Genomic DNA, 18,434 nt, shown 5'->3' with positions numbered 1-18,434 from the left:
TTGCAGATTTTTGTAAGTAAACATGGTTTTTCTGTAATTTAATAGATGATGTACAGTCACCAGCACCAATATCTGACACAACAAGCGTGCATAAATATCTGATACCACTCTATTTCTTGCGCCGGAAGGACGTCTCAGATATTTTTGCACGCTCCGCTGTGGCAGATATTAATGCTGGTGGCTGTACATGAATACATGCCATCCTACGTAAGTTCAACAACCTATTAAACCGTGAAATATCTTGTTGGAAGTACGATTTTTTGGTAACGCCATAGACGATTTTGGTGAGGAGACGGCCAAAGTGTCGGTAAAATAGTTGATTGCCCCGGATACGAGTTGGTAGGCGTTTCTTGGTCAGGCTTTCCTGGGTTGGGGTCCGAAGCGCAGGCCGCCGGTGCTGGACGAAGGCTGGACAAGGCAGTAGAGGCTCCAGGGCCAGCAAACAGCAACTACGTTTTCTTGCCGAAGGACGAAGGTCAGGGCTTCGGTTCCAGGCAGCCGGCAGTAGCAAGTATTGAGTATATTGTATTAAGTATATTGAGTTTAACGAACTGTTTTCTTAACGTCTACTTCATATTGATAATCAGAAGTTACGAAAAGGAAATGAGTGAATAACAGACAACGATTGGCTTATTAAAATATTAACCCCTGGTATGCGGGAACTAATAAAAAATACGGAATTCTAGTCTCACCTGTTTTAACAAGCAGAAACTCAGCTGATTTAAAAGAAATACAAAAAGTTAGCCTTAAATTTGGCACGGATCCGCGTCTTAACATAAAAGGGTTTAAGTCAGTTAAATAACAGACTAGTATTTAGCGGAGCACTAAAAATACAAGAAAGCCGTCAAAAATAATATATATCTCAAAAAATTTACATGTGAAATTATACTTTTCCAGTCTTAGATTTTGCTCTTATTTTATTCAAAAATCTCCAAACTAAGGGCTTGTTTTGCCACTCATGGATAAATTTTATTTCACTTACGTGATGCCGTATCCGTATATTCGAACAAAACAAATAGAGATGGCATCACAGATTTCTGTCACATAAAACTAATCAATGAATGGTGAAACAGGTGGTAAGTGAGCGCTTTAAAAAAAAGTGTACCCTTTAAAAAAAATTAACCGACTACAAAAAACCATGAAAATAATTTTCTACCAGTCTGAAGTCGGTGCCTCAGCACGAGCCAGCAGGAGTGCTTGAAACCCAATGTAGGTATGTGTGTAAGTATGTAGGTGAGGATGACAACTATAGGTCCACTCCTACTTGAAGCCCAGTATATAGTATGTATGTAGCTGAGGTCTAGACGACTATAGCTATTCACCACTGCTGGCTCGTGCAATATATTACGCCTCATTTACATTTTTGATTAGGAATAGGGCGAGTTCATGTATTTTGTGTACCTACCTACATAAAATATTTAAGTCATTGTGTATTTTTTAGCTAAATTATTCCATTGGGTATGTTACCCGTAATGATAATTGTAAGTTTGGAAAATTAATATAACTTTTTTTTACTCGCACTCGCAGAAAATGTATGAACTTGCTCCGTATGACAAAACAAGCGCAGGTGATCTGACCTAAAACTCCGACTAGGCCAGAAGCTGGGTACGCCCAATACGACCATGGTTCAATATTTTGTTATAAAATTTTGTTCTTCTTAGCTCTCACAACCGTCACTCATAAGCGTCTTCGGCGAACTGGCCTTTAAACTGCGGAACTCCGCATACTAGTAGCAAACGCGAAGCGGCTGCTTGACACCTTTACTAGTTTTTTCTGTTCTGTGCTCCTATGACTGAAGACTTGTCTGTGTGGTGTTATTCCTTTACCTTTCCTTATAGGAAAAAAGGGAATACATAAATAAAATATGTTTAAGTCTTGTTTAAACTGTCATAATGTGTCACACGTCACAGTCATCTTCAGCGACAATGTGTCAATTTTTTATAGAGCCTTAATGGACACAAAGAAAATTTATAGAGAAAACCAGTTTATCCGTTAAAAGTTTGAATTTTGTGTCCATGAAAGAAAAAAAACCTGGCTTTACTGTACTTAGCTTATGAAATTACTTTGGACTAGTTGATGTGAACTGCAGGTAGCAGTTCTGAGGAAAGAAGAAAGCCAGCGCTGCAACGAGTACGTGCTTAGTTTTACTTAACCATTACTTATTCTGTGGTTTTACTAAATTAATAGCAGCCACAATGAACGGAAATTTTAGCAGTCCATAATATTTGCGATGCTACTACTAGTCGTCCTTAAAATAGAACAAATAATTCTACATATCCTCGGGTGACAAACAAAACTCACTACTACCAAATTGTTACGACGCAGATAAATTTGTGTTGTATTTTTTTTATTTTACAGTTATTTTCAATTATTCAGTATTCACAATTATGGTCGAAATACGAAAAAACAATATTTTACCAACGATAATAGTAATTAAGCTTAGGGTCTTTTAGCTGCCGTAAATTGGTATCCGTATTCGTAGGTAACATCAGCCAAATAAGTGGTCTAACAATTTTTAAACAAGTTCCTATCAAATGAATATGTCGCTAAAGTCGAACTTTCAAGTTGACAGACACGTTTATTGGCATTATTGTTTTGTGACATGCAAACGATTTTCAACTTTAGGGACCACATATTTGGCTGATGGTACAATAACGTTTTCAGGATGCTGTTTGGGCTTCCTTAAATCTATAGGAGAAATATATATTTTTAAGTTGTTTATAAAGGGTTATAATATCATTATAATAACAAGAAGGCCCTATTTCAATTTTCTCAGACCTCTAGCTTCAAAATTGCGGAAGTCTCAATTAAAATGATGAGTCTGCTATTGACAACGTTTGACAACATATAATCAAAACTCAAGTTATAAGGGTTCAAAAAAAACGAAAAAGCGCTTCGAGAAAAGGTGTGCTTTGCCCTTCACTTGTCTCGTCTTAATACCGTGCCCTCAGATAAAAGCTTTAAACAAATATTTTGTTTTACTTACAACATACTAATTCTGCTCTTCAGAAATATATTTATGAAATTTACACCAAAAAAACGTCATGGATATAGAAATTTATAATAACTACTATTTACCAAGTAAACTGGTACAAGTGGATGATATATCACCTACTGACTAATTAATACTCAATAAATACATGTCAACTAGTAGTTATTTTTTAAACTAAGAAAACATTACAAATTTTATTTATGAGGATAGAAGCTTTTTAGCTTCTATTTTTATAAAAATTAATTTAAAAAAAATTAAAATATAACCAAAATATTAATAGCAACTTTTATCTTTGAACCGCTCTACTGTAAAATCACGAGAATGTAACTACATGAGTACCTGTACTTACTTAGGTGTCGATATAAGAAAAAACTAAATTGGAAAACTAAAGGCATTATTATTTATTTATCGTATGGCGATTACACACTGGTTAATAAATTTTTCAAAAAATTATCTCATGCAATTGATATTATAACTTAAATTAAAAATTACAATTTCGCAGAAGATACAACTTCGCATCACTTGTTAGGTGTTCAAAGTCCTCAGCCGGTCCGTCGTATTTAGTGATGGGGCACTCGAATACAACGTGGTGTATGGTTTGTTTCGGATCCCCACACTCGCACTCTGCCGACTCACACCATCCCCACTTGTGCCAGAGGTATGCGCAGTTACCGAATTCGGTTCTGAGGCGATTAAGTCTGCACCATGTCTGTCGGCTTTCACTAAACCCTTCGGGCCTCTCCCGGGTGTTAAGTTGAAAAATGGAACTGCTTGCACCATCCCGATGTGATAACCATTCCTTCATCCAAGCTTCGTTGTCCCTCCATGTGGTGTCGCGCGTGTTGAAGAATTTAGCCGGCGGGTTCCGGGATTTTAGTCGACTGCTGCATAGTCTATTCAGGTCCACGTGGATAGGAAGCAGACCATTTTCTGAGACTTTTGTAAGCTCGCGCGCCAGGCATTTCTGCCTGCGTATGAAGGCAGAAATGCCTGGTAAAGGCATTAAAAATATTAAATGATATTGTTCCGGATAACTAACGTCTTAAATCGAGTTTAGGCCGACTAGTTTCGGGCTAATCTGTAGCCCTTCTTCTTAGGAGCAACGCGAGTCGCCAGCTGCTGCTACGTACACGCGCACTGCGCGCCACCGCTCTGCTCGCGCGACTACCCGTCGAAATTGATGGTGATTTTCCACCGGTGAGGCGAGAAGAGACGAGGCGAGACGAGAATTGAAATTTGTATGCATTCTCGCGCGCTCGCCGCGAGCCGCCGCGGGTCGCCGCGGCACCGCCATACAAATTTCAATTCTCGTCTCGCCTCGTCTCTTCTCGCCTCGCCGGTGGAAAATCACCTTGACACCGGTGCACAACTACCCCGTGTCTCATTTCGTCGGCGGCGTGTGTCTTTTCCGTTGTGCGCCGGTGTCTGTTGTGCTTAATATTAATAATTTATTTATTTATCAGACAACATAGATCCATTCATTTGTTAGTACATACACACTTAAAAACCAAGTTAGACATGTTTAAAATTAAATTAAAAATTAATATCAAATGTCAAATACATAAAACTTTAAAATTACAATTACAGATCAGACTTGACGTCAAAAAGAAATACGTTTCTAAAAGTTTGTCACCAGGCATTTTTGACAACATGTGTTTTGGTCCAATGGTGCAATATCGGACAAGATACATCCTCCGATATTGCACATAGAAGGCTGTTACTGCTGCCCCTCATCCTATCCATGGCTGATGATATTCGTTTGCGTATCACGGCTCCAAAACTATCAGTACGCGCCTCCGCAAACATGCCGGATGCACTGCAGAACGGGGGCAGCCGCAACAGCATCCTGAAGGTGTTGTTATATTGGACCTTTAGAGCATTGAATGACTTTTGTGCGAAGTGAACCCACAAGCTGCAGGTGTAGAAAGTCTGGCAGTAGGCCTTAAAAAGAGTTACTTTGACCTCATTTGTACACCGAGCAAACCTGCGGGCCAGCATATTGCACCTGACAGTCAACGCTCTGCGCTCTCGATCCATCTCCATGTCATCAGTAACCGCATCGGTGACCCAGTGACCCAGATACTTAAACTTTTTGACCTGTTTGAGTGGAGCGCCGTTAAGTACGATAGATGGAACAGTCTCATACGTTTTCACGCCTGCCTTGAAAAGTAACAACTCACTCTTCTTTGTATTGTATCTAAGTCCATGGCCCACCGCATACCGCTCACAGATTCTGCTTAGCTTCCTTAGACCACTAATCGAGGGACTCAGCAACACCATATCATCAGCATAGCTGATATTATTGATGATTAAATAATATTAAAATGTAACAGGTAAGTAAGTATAAAAGGTAAAGTCGCTACTTAACTTTATCAGGTGTCGGTCCGTACTGCTCGACTCTCAGCCCGAGAATGAATCCCGTACCGAGTGCCGGGCTCCTTTTATAGACCATCCTCACTTCTTAATAACAAAGTTATTCGAAATACGTTATAATACGTACTTATTTTAACTGATAAAGTCAACAAATACAAATTTGTACATAAATTTAATACGAATGTTTGTTCTCGGTCTTGGATGTTTAATATGTATTTAAGTATTTATTTATCTATATAAGAATGTTTATCCGTTGCCTATCCATAGTACAAGCTTTGCTTAGTTTGGGACTAGGTCAATTGGTGTCAAGTGTTTCATGATATTTATTTATTTACTAGCTTTTGCCCGCGGCTTCGCCCGCGTGTAATTCCCTCGGGAACTGCGCATTTTTCCGGGATAAAAAGTAGCTTATGGCACTGTCTGGCCCATAAACTATCTTTTTGCCAAAAACAACGTCGATCCGTCGCTCCGTTTCGACGTGAAAGACGGACAAAGATACACACAAACACACACGCTTTCGCATTTATAATAATAATAATAAAGTATGGATTTTAATGGATCTCAGCGTCGTCGGTGTCGGGGGACCGCTAAGGTTAACAGGAAACTAAAGAATATATGTTATACCTTAGCGGTCCCCCGACACCGACGACGCTTAGATAAAAAAAATATTGCTAAGTACTCATAGTAAATTAACTTAGGCTAATTTTGCGAGAAATCAACATAGTCTCAGTCAATCTCATTACTCAGTCAATTGTGGTCCGATTTTCAAAATTCTTTTTTTATTCGAAAGGGTACTTTTCTGAGGTGGTCCCACTGTCACCAAATCAAGATCTGATGATGGGGTCCTAGGGAAATCGAGGGCAAACGTCAAATTTTATAGGAACACCCATGGCGATTTTGGCATTTTTAGCATTAAGATAAGCATCTTAGATGAATGATTGGTCTCGCGCGCTCGCTCGACTAGATACCGCGCTACCTAAAAACAAAACGTTCGTGAATGCGGCAACTCAATATTGTAGTGTGCGTAAGAACGGTGTAAGACAATTTGCAAGGATGCTAGTGTTTCGGGTGTAGGTATTTTGATCTTCGGGATTGTAGTCTTCGGGTTTTAGGCTTCCGGTCAAATGTATTTTCGGGATTTCAAACTTTTGGCCATATATCCATTCGACGTTTTAATATTCGGCCTTCCGTCAATAGGTCTTGTGAAATTCGGTCTTTCGTTATTCGGTATTATAATACATACCCGACGAAACGCGTACGCTCTCGCTTACGATCGCAGCGGCACCGAGGTTTACAGGGAGGACGCTTGCTATTATGTATAGTTAAATTTTAGTCCCTTAGATGAATGATTGGTCTCGCGCGCTCGCTCAACTAGATACCGCGCTAACTAAAAACAAAAGGTTCGTGAATGCGGCAACTCAATATTGTAGTGTGCGTAAGAACGGTGTAAGACAATTTGCAAGGATGCTAGTGTGCGTGACGAATTGTGTTGCCAGCTGCTCCACTGTTACCCGAATTATTGGGAAAATAAATTATTCTGTGGTCTATTAAGTTATTGGTTACAAAATGTATCTTGGGAAATACTTAGAAATTAAGAAGTAATTAAGAGTGTAAGAATATTTACAAATTATTACTAAAAATTCATGGACCGAGTCACCAACTAAGAAGTTTTGCGTAGTTAAGATAACACGTTGCACCTATAGTTAAACCTAATATAATGTACAGGTTAATTAAGACTAAAATAAAAAAAAAATGTTTACAAAATATACATATATACATGCATACATACATACATACATACGCTTGAAAAACATAACCCTCCTTCGGACAGTCGGGTAAAAAGTTACCTTAGTAACATTTCAGTTAGTTAGTAACATTTCAAGAAAATGGGTAGAAATACGAAAAATATTTTTTTTTCGTTTCCCGTAATACCTAAGTAAATCAGCTGATTGGGCTTTTTGAATGGGAAGACGAAAAACATTTTTAATTTTAAGACACATTCACCCCTTAATTAAATAGTGTTGGGTAACAATTTATACACCTTCAGTGTATATATCACAAAGATAAACATTAAATAATAAAATTAAATTTATTAAAATCTCAACCACGGGGAATTTGATTCTTGTGTACGCGGCAACACAGAATGGCGTTTAGGGTTCGTGTTATTTTATTTTGTAATTTCGAAATTATACGATATTTACTGATGGTATGTGATCCCAGTGTCCTTCTCATTTCTTGTAGTATTATTTTCAAACAGTTTCACTGCGACAACTGGCATTTTACTTCGGTTTATGACCAAAATTTAACAAAAATTCAGTACATGCACCTTACGCACAGTTAGCAAGGCGACTGACTCGCCTCAGGCTCGGGTACGCCGAATTCGGCGTACTATTTGTTGCCGCATTTGACAAGTACGCCGGCGGTATCTAGTCGAGCGAGCGCGCGAGACCAATCATTCATCTAAGATAAGCATTTACATTCAGAAAGTATCATTTGGTAAACTGGACCTGATGAAGAAGACCGTAGATGACCAATGGAACTCGTCAAAGCTAAGTCATGAGACAAACCGAAACGATCATGATTAATATGCCTAGATAAGTGACTAACAAGGAGCTTTAAGTTAATGATTTTTTCGAACTGATCTGATGCTGAAGCCGGAAGGTAGGCAACGGAACTCTGTTATAAAACAACGGAAATAAGCCGTTTTTGGGCTTCATGGAATCTTTGTGAGATGTACTTTGGCTACATATCACTAAAAAGTGAGAAATAAAGAAATTTTTAACAAAAAAGTAAAACCGACTCCAAAAAAAAAATGGAACCGACTACAAATTCAAATTCAAATTCAAATGATTTATTCAGTAAATAGGCCGCAATGGGCACTTTTACACGTCATTTTTTTAAACTACCAGCGCTTTCGGAAAGACCATCATTGCCAAGAAGAATGCGCCGCAAGAAACTTGGCAGAAAGTCATTTTTTCATCAAAATATAATTACAAATAAAATACTTAAAAACTATATTATACAATTAAAGAAAAAAAAATACAAAAAATAATAATACAGGAAATACAGGGATGTATGGGGTCCCTTAGTTACAATACTAAACACTAACTATATCTAAACTATATCTACGTTCAGTGGAAGTGTAGAATGCTTCCACCGTCATAAATTTTAAATTAATAATAACAATAATTTAGTTCTGAAATATACATTTCAGGTCAAGTAACCATTAAGCTTTTGGATTTCGAAGGCAAGTTCACGTCTGCCGCCCCCAAAGTTAGCTCACACGCACTCATGTCATGCTCTGAAAGCAGAGCGACAAAAAGTAAAACCGACAAAAAAAATAAAAAATGGAACCGACTACAAAACCCTTGAAAATATTTTTGTAGGTAGGTCCCTACTAGCTCGAAGTCGGTGCCTCAGCACGAGCCAGCAGGAATGGAACAATAGTCGTCTACCTCACCTAGATACCATGGGTTTCAGTCGGTTCCATTTTTGCTTTTTTTTTTGTAGTTTTACTTTTTTGTTAAAAAAATTTTGGCGGCGTTTTTTGTCGGCGTTTTTTTTCGGCCGTTTTTTTATTTTTGCTGGCGATTTTTGTGCCGGGGGTTCTTTTAATTTTTAATATAAGTTTTTTTGTTATGATTTCAATTCGGGTTTTGTTCCGCGTAGTTACCTTGATTTTAGAAAAGCTTGATATTTCGGCAGAGATGCATGCGCCATGATTATGAGACGACGACGTGACGACTAAAATCAAGGTACGTGGAACAAAACCCGAATTTAAATCATCAAAAAATACGTGTCCGATATTTTTCGAAAATCTAATTCTCTACAACGAAGTCCACGAAGTTACAGGGGGGGTCGAAAGTGGCCTGAACTGCTTCAAGAAAATGATGGTACGGCCGTGCCGCTTTTATGCTCGACTTGCGGCACTCCCGCGCCTCCAGATTTAAATTTCGATGTAAATTTTTGTTGTATGGTGGGTCTCAGGAGGAACTTACAGTGAACGTTTGCCTGCATGGTTGCTTACTGGCTAGTTTTCTTGCTTTTGAACTGTTTATAGTTCACGCAAGTTTATTCTTACGTAAAAGCTGGTAAGTATTTCAATAACATCTCTTATTAAATCTGATTATATTTTTTACAGTGCTCACAAATTGCTTGGGAACCTGGGAACTAAAACAGGCATCTATTGCTATAGCTCATTTAAGCCTACTCAAGCAGATTGTTGTTTGGATGCTGCTGTTTGTAATTATTATAGCTTTTTTTCTTGTCGAAGATCAGCTTGAAAATATTTTAGCAAAAGAAGGAAACAAGAATGAACCAATGACTGGTACGTTGGAACAACTGCATTATTCACACGATTGGTAATCTTATGCCTAAAACCGGGTAGGTTGTACGAGCCCATAATGCAAAAGAGTTCGTTTACTAGTAAAACTAAAGGTGACGTTTGTTTAAAATTGAAATATAGATTAGTAGCTAATACTAGTTTAAGAGTCTAATAAAAAATACTAGGCACATTATTACTTCATAATCCTTATTTACAATACGGTATTAAATAATAAAAAAACACATAAAAATAATTCGTCCACCGACGTCCACGCATAAAAGTTCGGCTACCGTAGTAAGTCCCGCAAAATAGTTCCTCTACCACTTAGTTGAATCCACTTTACTACCAAAACTGCCTTAATTCTCAGCGGCATAGTAGCTATCAATTCTTCACATTCTTCTGGAGTTGTTGAAACCCAAACTGACAAAATGTTCTCTTTTAAATCTGCTTTTGATCTTGATAGAAAGGGTATAGCCGTGTTTGTATGGGGCAGTGGCCCCAGAAGCCAAATCGATTGCCGTTTTGCTGATTTATAAGCCCAGATGTAAGAAACTATTTCATAAAAAAAAACATCGAAAACGCTGCAGGTTTTTGAGAAAATAAAAAAAAGGAAATTGTTTTTTTTTTATCTAAACTACAGAACCGGTTTTTTTTGTAACTTATACACATTATGTAAGTTATAAAGATGCAATATTTGCAAAAAAATGAATTTCCAAACATCCTTATAAGTAGTAATATATTTGTTTTTATTTCCGTGATCACCCACCAATTTTCGTTATATTATGTAGAAACTATTATTCTATAACATGTTATATTTTTTTCAAAAACATGCACTTGGATCAACAAAGCGAAAATGAAACAAAGTTATGGTACTTATATCATATATATTAATTCAATCAATCAATCAATCAATCATTTATTTGCGATAAAAACATACTTAAATGCATGCAAATACAGTTTTAGATGAGGCACAGAACATTATTTTATATTACGAATGAAATTAGAAAATAACTTTCAAATACAATGTCAAAGATAGAAAACATTAATAAAATTGAACTTAATATTGCTAACTGCTAACTACAAGAATCTAATAAAAATAACATCAGAGCGTCGTGAAAATAAAATGTCTATAGTACAAACAGGAACACATCTAACTGGCCATCAGTAGGTCTTATGTCAATGTTAATAAGGTCTACCGATGGTCAGTTATGTTTGTGGTTGATGACAGTCGAGGGCATAAATAACTATACAGCCATAGCGTCAAATATATTATGTGTATACATCGACCTTATGGTTAGAGGCATAAAAAGGTGTATAGATATTTTTGACGTCTTGGTAACGTATAGAATATATTTATGCCCTTGACTGTAGGATTCTACAATATTTATTATTGTCTCGAGATGTATTAATAAATACTAACCGCATACAGCCAATAATAATATAAGCATTCCTTTTTAACAATTTGTCACGTTCGAAATTCAAATTCGTAAAGAGCGGCGGTCGATACGGGACCGGGCGTGTTCTCCCGGTTGTGTCTGTTCACATACACACGGTATTTTTACCCTGTTGATCAAGTACATGTTTTTGAAAAAAAAATATGTTATAGAATAATAGTTTCTACATAATATAACGAAAATTGGTGGGTGTCCCTATCACGGAAATTAAAAATAAAAAATATTGAAAACTTTAAAGTGAAAATTTCACTACTTATAAGGATATTTGGAAATCCATTTTTTTTTAAATAATGCATCTTTATAACTTACTTCTTTCTTCTGTGTGTAAGTTAAAAAAAAAGGTTCTGTAGTTTAGATAACAAAAAAATGAAAACCACTTTTTATTTTTTTTATTTTCTCAAATACCTGCAGCATTTTCGATGTTTTTTTTATGAAATAGCATCTTACATCTGAGATTATAAATCAGCAAAACGGCAATCAATTTGGCTTCTGGGGCCAATGTCCCATACAAACACGGCTATACCCTTTGCGTCAATTTTTCTTCATTTTCCACCACAGCGTTTCAATAGGGAGGCAGGGGAAGCACCATCTTGTTGAAAAGTGAAGCCATTTTGATGTTTAAAATTCGAAATGGATGGCAGTAGACTCGTTTCCAAAATGTTTTGGTATTTCATCTCATTAACAGTCCCTCCTACAAAATGCAGGCGACCCACACCTTGTGCTGACATGCAATCCCAAATCATTACCGAGCCAAGAAACTTCACCTTTGTCTTAATTCATGCTGTATGAAATACTTCGTCTTTAGTTCGAATATTTTTTCCGATCATGACCGATAATTATATCAAATTTGGATTCGCCACACCATATTATTTGCCGCCACTGATCAGCAGTCCAGTTTAAGTAATCGAGAACGAATTTCAATATTTTTTTCCTGTAGTGCTGTGATTAGGTACCTCTTAATTTATTTGTGTATGTATAGATCGTTCTGAAGACGGTTCTGTCAGCGCTGCAAACGCTTCAATCTGATCAGCGACCGTTTCTTCTATCAGAACTTCTTTGTGCAAGTACCTAACCGATACCGACCGATACATCTTGCTTAATCATATCACGCCCTTTCACTGTAAGTTTTGCTGCCTGGGCACGACGGTTTTTCTTGATAATTTTCTTCAAGACCCTATTTTTAGCTGCACTCTTTATACACGTACAAGTGGTTCGGTCTCTTCAATAAAGAATCTGTGCCGTTCTTTCCATAATTCTGGATGATTGACTGGATAGTAGATCGATTCAGGTGTAAGTCTTTGGTGATTTGATAAATAAATTTTCCACTACGTATTACTACTAGAAATTTTAAGATTTCGCATTTCTTCAGCCATGGGTTTCCCACGACCCATATTGATCAAAATAATGAATGAAACTAAAGAATAATTACTTGTAACATGTCTTTTTATACCCTGTTACATCTTAACTGTCAAATAATATAGATTTTTAATTTGAACATAGCCGTGGTGGCCTAGTGGTTTGACCTATCGCCTCTCAAGCAGAGGGTCGTGGGTTCAAACCCCGGCTCGCACCTCTGAGTTTTTCGAAATTCATGTGCGGAATTACATTTGAAATTTACCACGAGCTTTGCGGTGAAGGAAAACATCGTGAGGAAACCTGCACAAATCTGCGAAGCAATTCAATGGTGTGTGTGAAGTTCCCAATCCGCACTGGGCCCGCGTGGGAACTATGGCCCAAGCCCTCTTGTTCTGAGAGGAGGCCTGTGCCCAGCAGTGGGACGTATATAGGCTGGGATGATTTGAACCATATTTATTTTTCTATATGACATTTCACTTATAATTAACGCTAGCCGTAGACGAACTATTTTGCATCAAATAAGAACTATAGATGAACTGATTTTGGTGAGCATTCGTAAAGTAATATATCCAGAATATCTATAATCTTAAAGTAGTGATAATTTTATTAGTGCCCATATAACGTCGTTTTTATGGAGTATTATACAATATAAATTGTTAATGGCTAATGGACTTCTGTAAAACAACAAATTGATTATTTTATTTAGATAGGCTTCAAATTGTATGACTAGACGAACTCTTTTGCATTGGGGCTCATATGCCATGTCATGTCCGTACGCTTAATTTTGCTCACATTGCGAACTGCAACAGGTAGAAAAAAAACCACTAGGGCTGATATCACATTAAAAAAAATAGTTTTTGTTTGAACATATTCCGCATGGTTATTTTTAATTAAAAGTCAGAGAAAGCCACGATGTACTGCTCAAAAGAAAAAAGGGGCACATAAATATTATGGGTGAATCTAAAATATTAATACTTAACATAATATTTTTTTATAACAATGAAAAACTGGTGGACGTTGATATTTTTAATTGTTCACTAGAAATACTGAAGAAAGCTTTCAAGTAACTATGCTTATAGTTGTTATATTTTTTTTTTAAATTTCCGTAAAAGTTGACATTATTCTTTACATATCAGCACACGGCGGCCACGACGTACAAAATACGCGTTCTTGAATCTACATAGGCACGACGACGTATGTATACGCGTCAATGTGTGCGTAAGCTACACAGGGCTGACTATCGCAAAACCACAGTATAACAAGTTTTCCCTACAGTAGGCCGACGCCTTTGAAGTTGAGCGATACCGTAGCTTGTATAGGTATACCTATTTACGCAAGTAAGGAAGGGTTGACACAAATTTAAAATTTGGAAGGTAGATGTCTTTTACGAATCGGTACATATTGGTATTGCGAAATTTTATAAAACAAAATGAATTAGGGGTGGCATACTTACTGGGGGTAAGAAGTTTAAAAATATACTATTTTTGAAATAAAAAACTTTTTTTTATAGAATATACTTTCATAGATTAGTAACCGATTAACTTTACCGAAATACTTTCGGTTTCAGAGATTTAACGGACTTAAAGTTCCTGTTATTGAAATAAATTATATAACAAATAAATAAATATAATTAAATTAATAGATGAAATCTTAGTTTCTTATTTATGCGAGATAAAGATTTGCACTCACAGTACATGTCGTATGCACCAAAATAAATTTTATTATAAACTTAAATGTTAAATAAAACGCGATAGCCCTAGAAGACTTGTCCCAAGCTACTAAGAACGGCAAAGTATGCAGCTGGGGCTCCTCCCACCCGCGTTTCACCCCTCGCGCCCCGCACGATTGCTCTGTCTAGACGTCTCCGTCGGTTTACTGTAGGGAAACTTGTTATACTGTGGCAAAACCCTAGTTAGTATTATAAGTTCTACCAATGACATTTGAAAGGTACTTATATGTAGGTGTAGCTTAGATATGTTCAATTAATGTAATCGTTAATCTTACCTATTTATTTAAACCTACTTAAAATGTGTCTGTCTGTGTTTTTAAGCATTATTATTTTCAATTACAATAGATATACGAATACAAACTTAAACTAATTATTCGGTAGGTAATTATTTCATGTATAAATCGCGATAATTTCAGAAATCATTATTTATTTATAAAAGGAAGTAGGTAGGGTACCGTTACCATTTCGCAAAATTATTGCTCCCGAACTTAGTGCCATGCGGCCGACATACATCGCGTTGCGCACCCGACTGCTTTCCTGCGGTTTCCCTGCAATCTGCGCTTGAGGGGTGGGGTAACTCGAACCGGTACGGGGCGGAGCGTGGTCATTCTATACGTTAGTACTTACTATTATATATATTCTGTGCTAATACGAAGCCAGCAATTGCTATTCTAGCCGAGACTAATATAAAGCTTTTGATGGTGAAGAATTCTGAATTTTTCTCAAAATATATTATGACATTTAATTTAATCCAATATTTTTCTTATGCTTTCCCGCCTTTTTAACCCCCGACGCAAAAAGAGGGGTGTTATAAGTTTGACCGCAATGTGTGTCTGTGTGTGTGTGTCTGTCTGTCTGTCTGTCTGTGGCACCGTAGCTCTTAAACGGGTGGACCGATTTGAATGCGGTTTTTGGGGTTCCGGAGCCAAAATGGCAAAAACGGATGTCTGTCTATCTGTCTGTCTGTCCGTCCGCGGCTTTGCTCAGGGACTATCAATGCTAGAAAGCTATAATTTTGCACGGATATATATGTAAACAATGCCGACAAAATGGTACAATAAAAAAAAATTACCTACCTCCCATATACGTAAAGTGGGGGTGATTTTTTTTTCTCATCCAACCCTATAGTGTGGGGTATCGTTGGATAGGTCTTTTAAAATCATCATCAGGGGGTTGCTAAGACGATTTTTCGATTGAGTGATTTGTTTGCGAAATATTTAAATTTAAAGTGAAAAATTTCATTAAATCCGAGCGTCTCCCCCCCTCTAAAATCTAAACCGGCGGGTGGGTAATTCTCTCATTTCGTGCAAATCGCATGTCCATCTAAATTAAAACAAAACTACGTACTCCACAACAACCCTATATTTTTTTACGTTTTAGCTGAGTATCAAAGTATATTATTTGCCACCTAAAACTTTTTACTTAATATGATAATTATATAAAAATTCAGGATGGTAGTAAGTATATCAAACTTTGATTTAAAACTATAACGGCTCTTGCTTGACAATTATTAGTAGTTTTACTCTTAAATAGCAGCCTAAGGTATAAAATATATCTAAAATCGGAAGATTCCGTATAAAATACGAAATCCTTGGAAAAATATTACTCAATTTTTTTCGTAATGGCTACGGAACCCTATTTCGGGCGTGTCCGACACGCTCTTGGCCGGTTTTTTTATTTGAAATCAAGTTTTATCAAAATCTGTTCAGCCGTTTTTGAGATATTGAACTTTGAAGTGACAAACTACTGGCAGGGCTACTAGGAAACTCGAAACTCGAAGTTTGTGTCATGCGGTCCCTCTGACAATTATACTATATAATACGAGAGCGAGAGGGACGGTACGATACGAACTTCGAGTTTCGAGTTTCGTAGCAGCCCTGCTGTGTCGAGGGGCAACATCCCCGAATGCGCCATCTATCCGCACAGCTTCGAACTAATAGAGAAACCAATACATACCTAGTTCCCTCGGTCGATGAGACCTTTACGAGTATTAGCTCGGTTGGAAGTATATAGATGGCGCTCTGTGTGTAACACACCTGATATCACAGAATATATAATAGTACAAACGTACAGAATGCACCCCGCCCGCACCGCACCGGTTTGTGTTACCCCAATTAGTAGCATTTATTGCAGAAAACGCAATCTAAAGCATCTTAACGGTCGCTTTGTATTCCTCATCTCATAACCGTCATTTTACTATTGGAGGGAATTGAACAGGTAACAAAAATATACTAAATTCTTATTTCGTGTAGTACAATTATTGTCTTTTTGAGCTATTCAGGACTTTAGAATTATAACAATGATCTTTATTGACGTCGGATGAGAATACGTTGTGCCACACGCCTCATTCATACTTACCTTTGGTTTACAGGAGAGAAAATAAAACAAATCTTTAATTTTTGCATTAAGTTATATTTAGTGTTAATTTAAACTAAATTGTCAAAAGGTACACAAATAAGCTATTTTAGGGCTGTTTCACATCCATTGATTTAGTGCTTACTGGCGGTTAGGAGTGATGCCGTCTCTATTTGTTTTGTTTGAATAGACGGAGAGGCATCACATTTAACGGCGGTTAACGCTAATCAATGAATGGTAAAACAGCCCCTAGTATAATAAATATACACTCAGTATAATTTTTAATGAGATTTAATAATAATAATAATAATATGCATTTATTTCGGACAGAATCCATAGAGTTAGTTACATACACTGAAAATACAAACAAGTGGTGTTAGTAAGTAGGTAAATATATCGACTGCCAGCGCCGTCAACCGTGATTATGAGGTTGGCGGCAGCGTGCAGCCCCATCCAGCGCCTCATCATCGGAGGTCCCACCGGCCGCCCAGCGTACGCAGGACACTGTTGGACTATCACGCAACCGACTGAGCAACGAGGCGCATCGCTTTCTTATGATTGCATAAAAACTATCTACATTGGCTTTTAGCAAACATAGCTGATGCGCTGCAGTAGCGTGGTAGTCCAAACAGTATCCTGAACGCGTCATTGTAGCATTGTTATTTTTTAGCAGATTTGCGATTGCTATATCCAATTTTAATAAACAGTTGTTTATCGTTTTATTTAATGTATGATATTGGCACCAGACGTTTAATTACGTTTAGTTAAATATGTACCACGTCCATAATAAAATTTTTGATTTAAGAGTTTTTTTATATATTGTAGATATAGGGGCTATTTCACCATCCATTAATTAGTGTTAACTGCCTGTTAAATGTGATGCCGTCTCCGTCTATTCGAACAAAAGAAATGGAGACGTCATCACACCTAACCGCCAGTTAACACTAATCAATGGATGGTGAAACAGCCCCATAATGTCCAATTTTTTTTTTAATAAGACTTCATAAAAAGATTTAATGTCTTTGGGCATGAATTTCAACATATTAGTTAGAATGTCCGATATTTTAATCGGAATTGGTGGTAAACTTCATCCATCAGTCAAAATATTTATTTTTGATTTCTTATTCCTTTTCAATCTCGGTGTTGGAAGGTGATTTGGAAGGTATAATCGTAACCATGTCTTCCTTCATCAAAGTCATATCTGCATTTAAAATTAAAAGGATTGCCCGAACTGTAAATCACAAAGAACACGGGATACAGTGTGGTCAAGCAAGAAACACCTCAAAGGTCCAGGCTGCATATTATCTGAGTTTCTCACAAGCGCTCGGCATGCAGTTTTTGTGGAGGCTCCCCGTATTTTTGGTGTAGAGAGGAGCTCGACGAGTAATGGGCATATTGTAGTAATTGGACAGAATAGGACTCGACACCGGATCACCACACTGGACGAGCTGCGTAAAATCTCCGTAGACACGCTAGCCGTGGGGGACCAGGGCCAGTCGACGCCGGGCCGGGGGGCACGGGCGCGGCCAATGTCAAGACCAGCGGGGATCCAAACGCGCATGCGGCGCCCGTAGCGACCGGGGCACCCGCGACACGACGGGAGCCAACACTACGTTCTCGACCACAAAGGCAGAAAAGCCCATCCGGGTTGCGTAAATAGGACTATGGTCTATCCCAGAAATGAAGATACTAAAATGACAGTCTGAAATGTCAAAAGTAAAAATAATGTGACCAGCATAAAAGGAACAGTGCTGCTCCATGATTTCGGTTTCGTAAATAACCGATAAAATGTATATTTTACGATAGCAAAAATAACATTATAGCATACAATATTCTACTTTCCATTTTGTA

General features: G+C 37.4%; 1 long non-coding RNA gene across 1 annotated transcript in view; it reads left to right on the top strand.

Annotated features, from left to right (window-relative positions):
* Positions 1 to 1,915: 1,915 nt before the first annotated feature.
* LOC141428486 (uncharacterized) overlaps positions 1,916 to 18,434 on the top strand; it is a 60,786-nt gene continuing 44,267 nt past the window's right edge. The window contains exons 1-2 of the long non-coding RNA XR_012451434.1: positions 1,916 to 2,130; positions 9,507 to 9,692. This is a non-coding gene — a long non-coding RNA (uncharacterized lncRNA). The remainder of the gene's footprint in view (positions 2,131 to 9,506; positions 9,693 to 18,434) is intronic.

The sequence above is a fragment of the Choristoneura fumiferana genome, chromosome 6 (assembly GCF_025370935.1).
Source record: "Choristoneura fumiferana chromosome 6, NRCan_CFum_1, whole genome shotgun sequence".
Classification (NCBI taxonomy): domain Eukaryota; kingdom Metazoa; phylum Arthropoda; class Insecta; order Lepidoptera; family Tortricidae; genus Choristoneura; species Choristoneura fumiferana.
The sequence above is the reverse complement of the archived record's forward strand: the minus strand, read 5'-3'. Positions and strand labels throughout refer to the sequence as shown.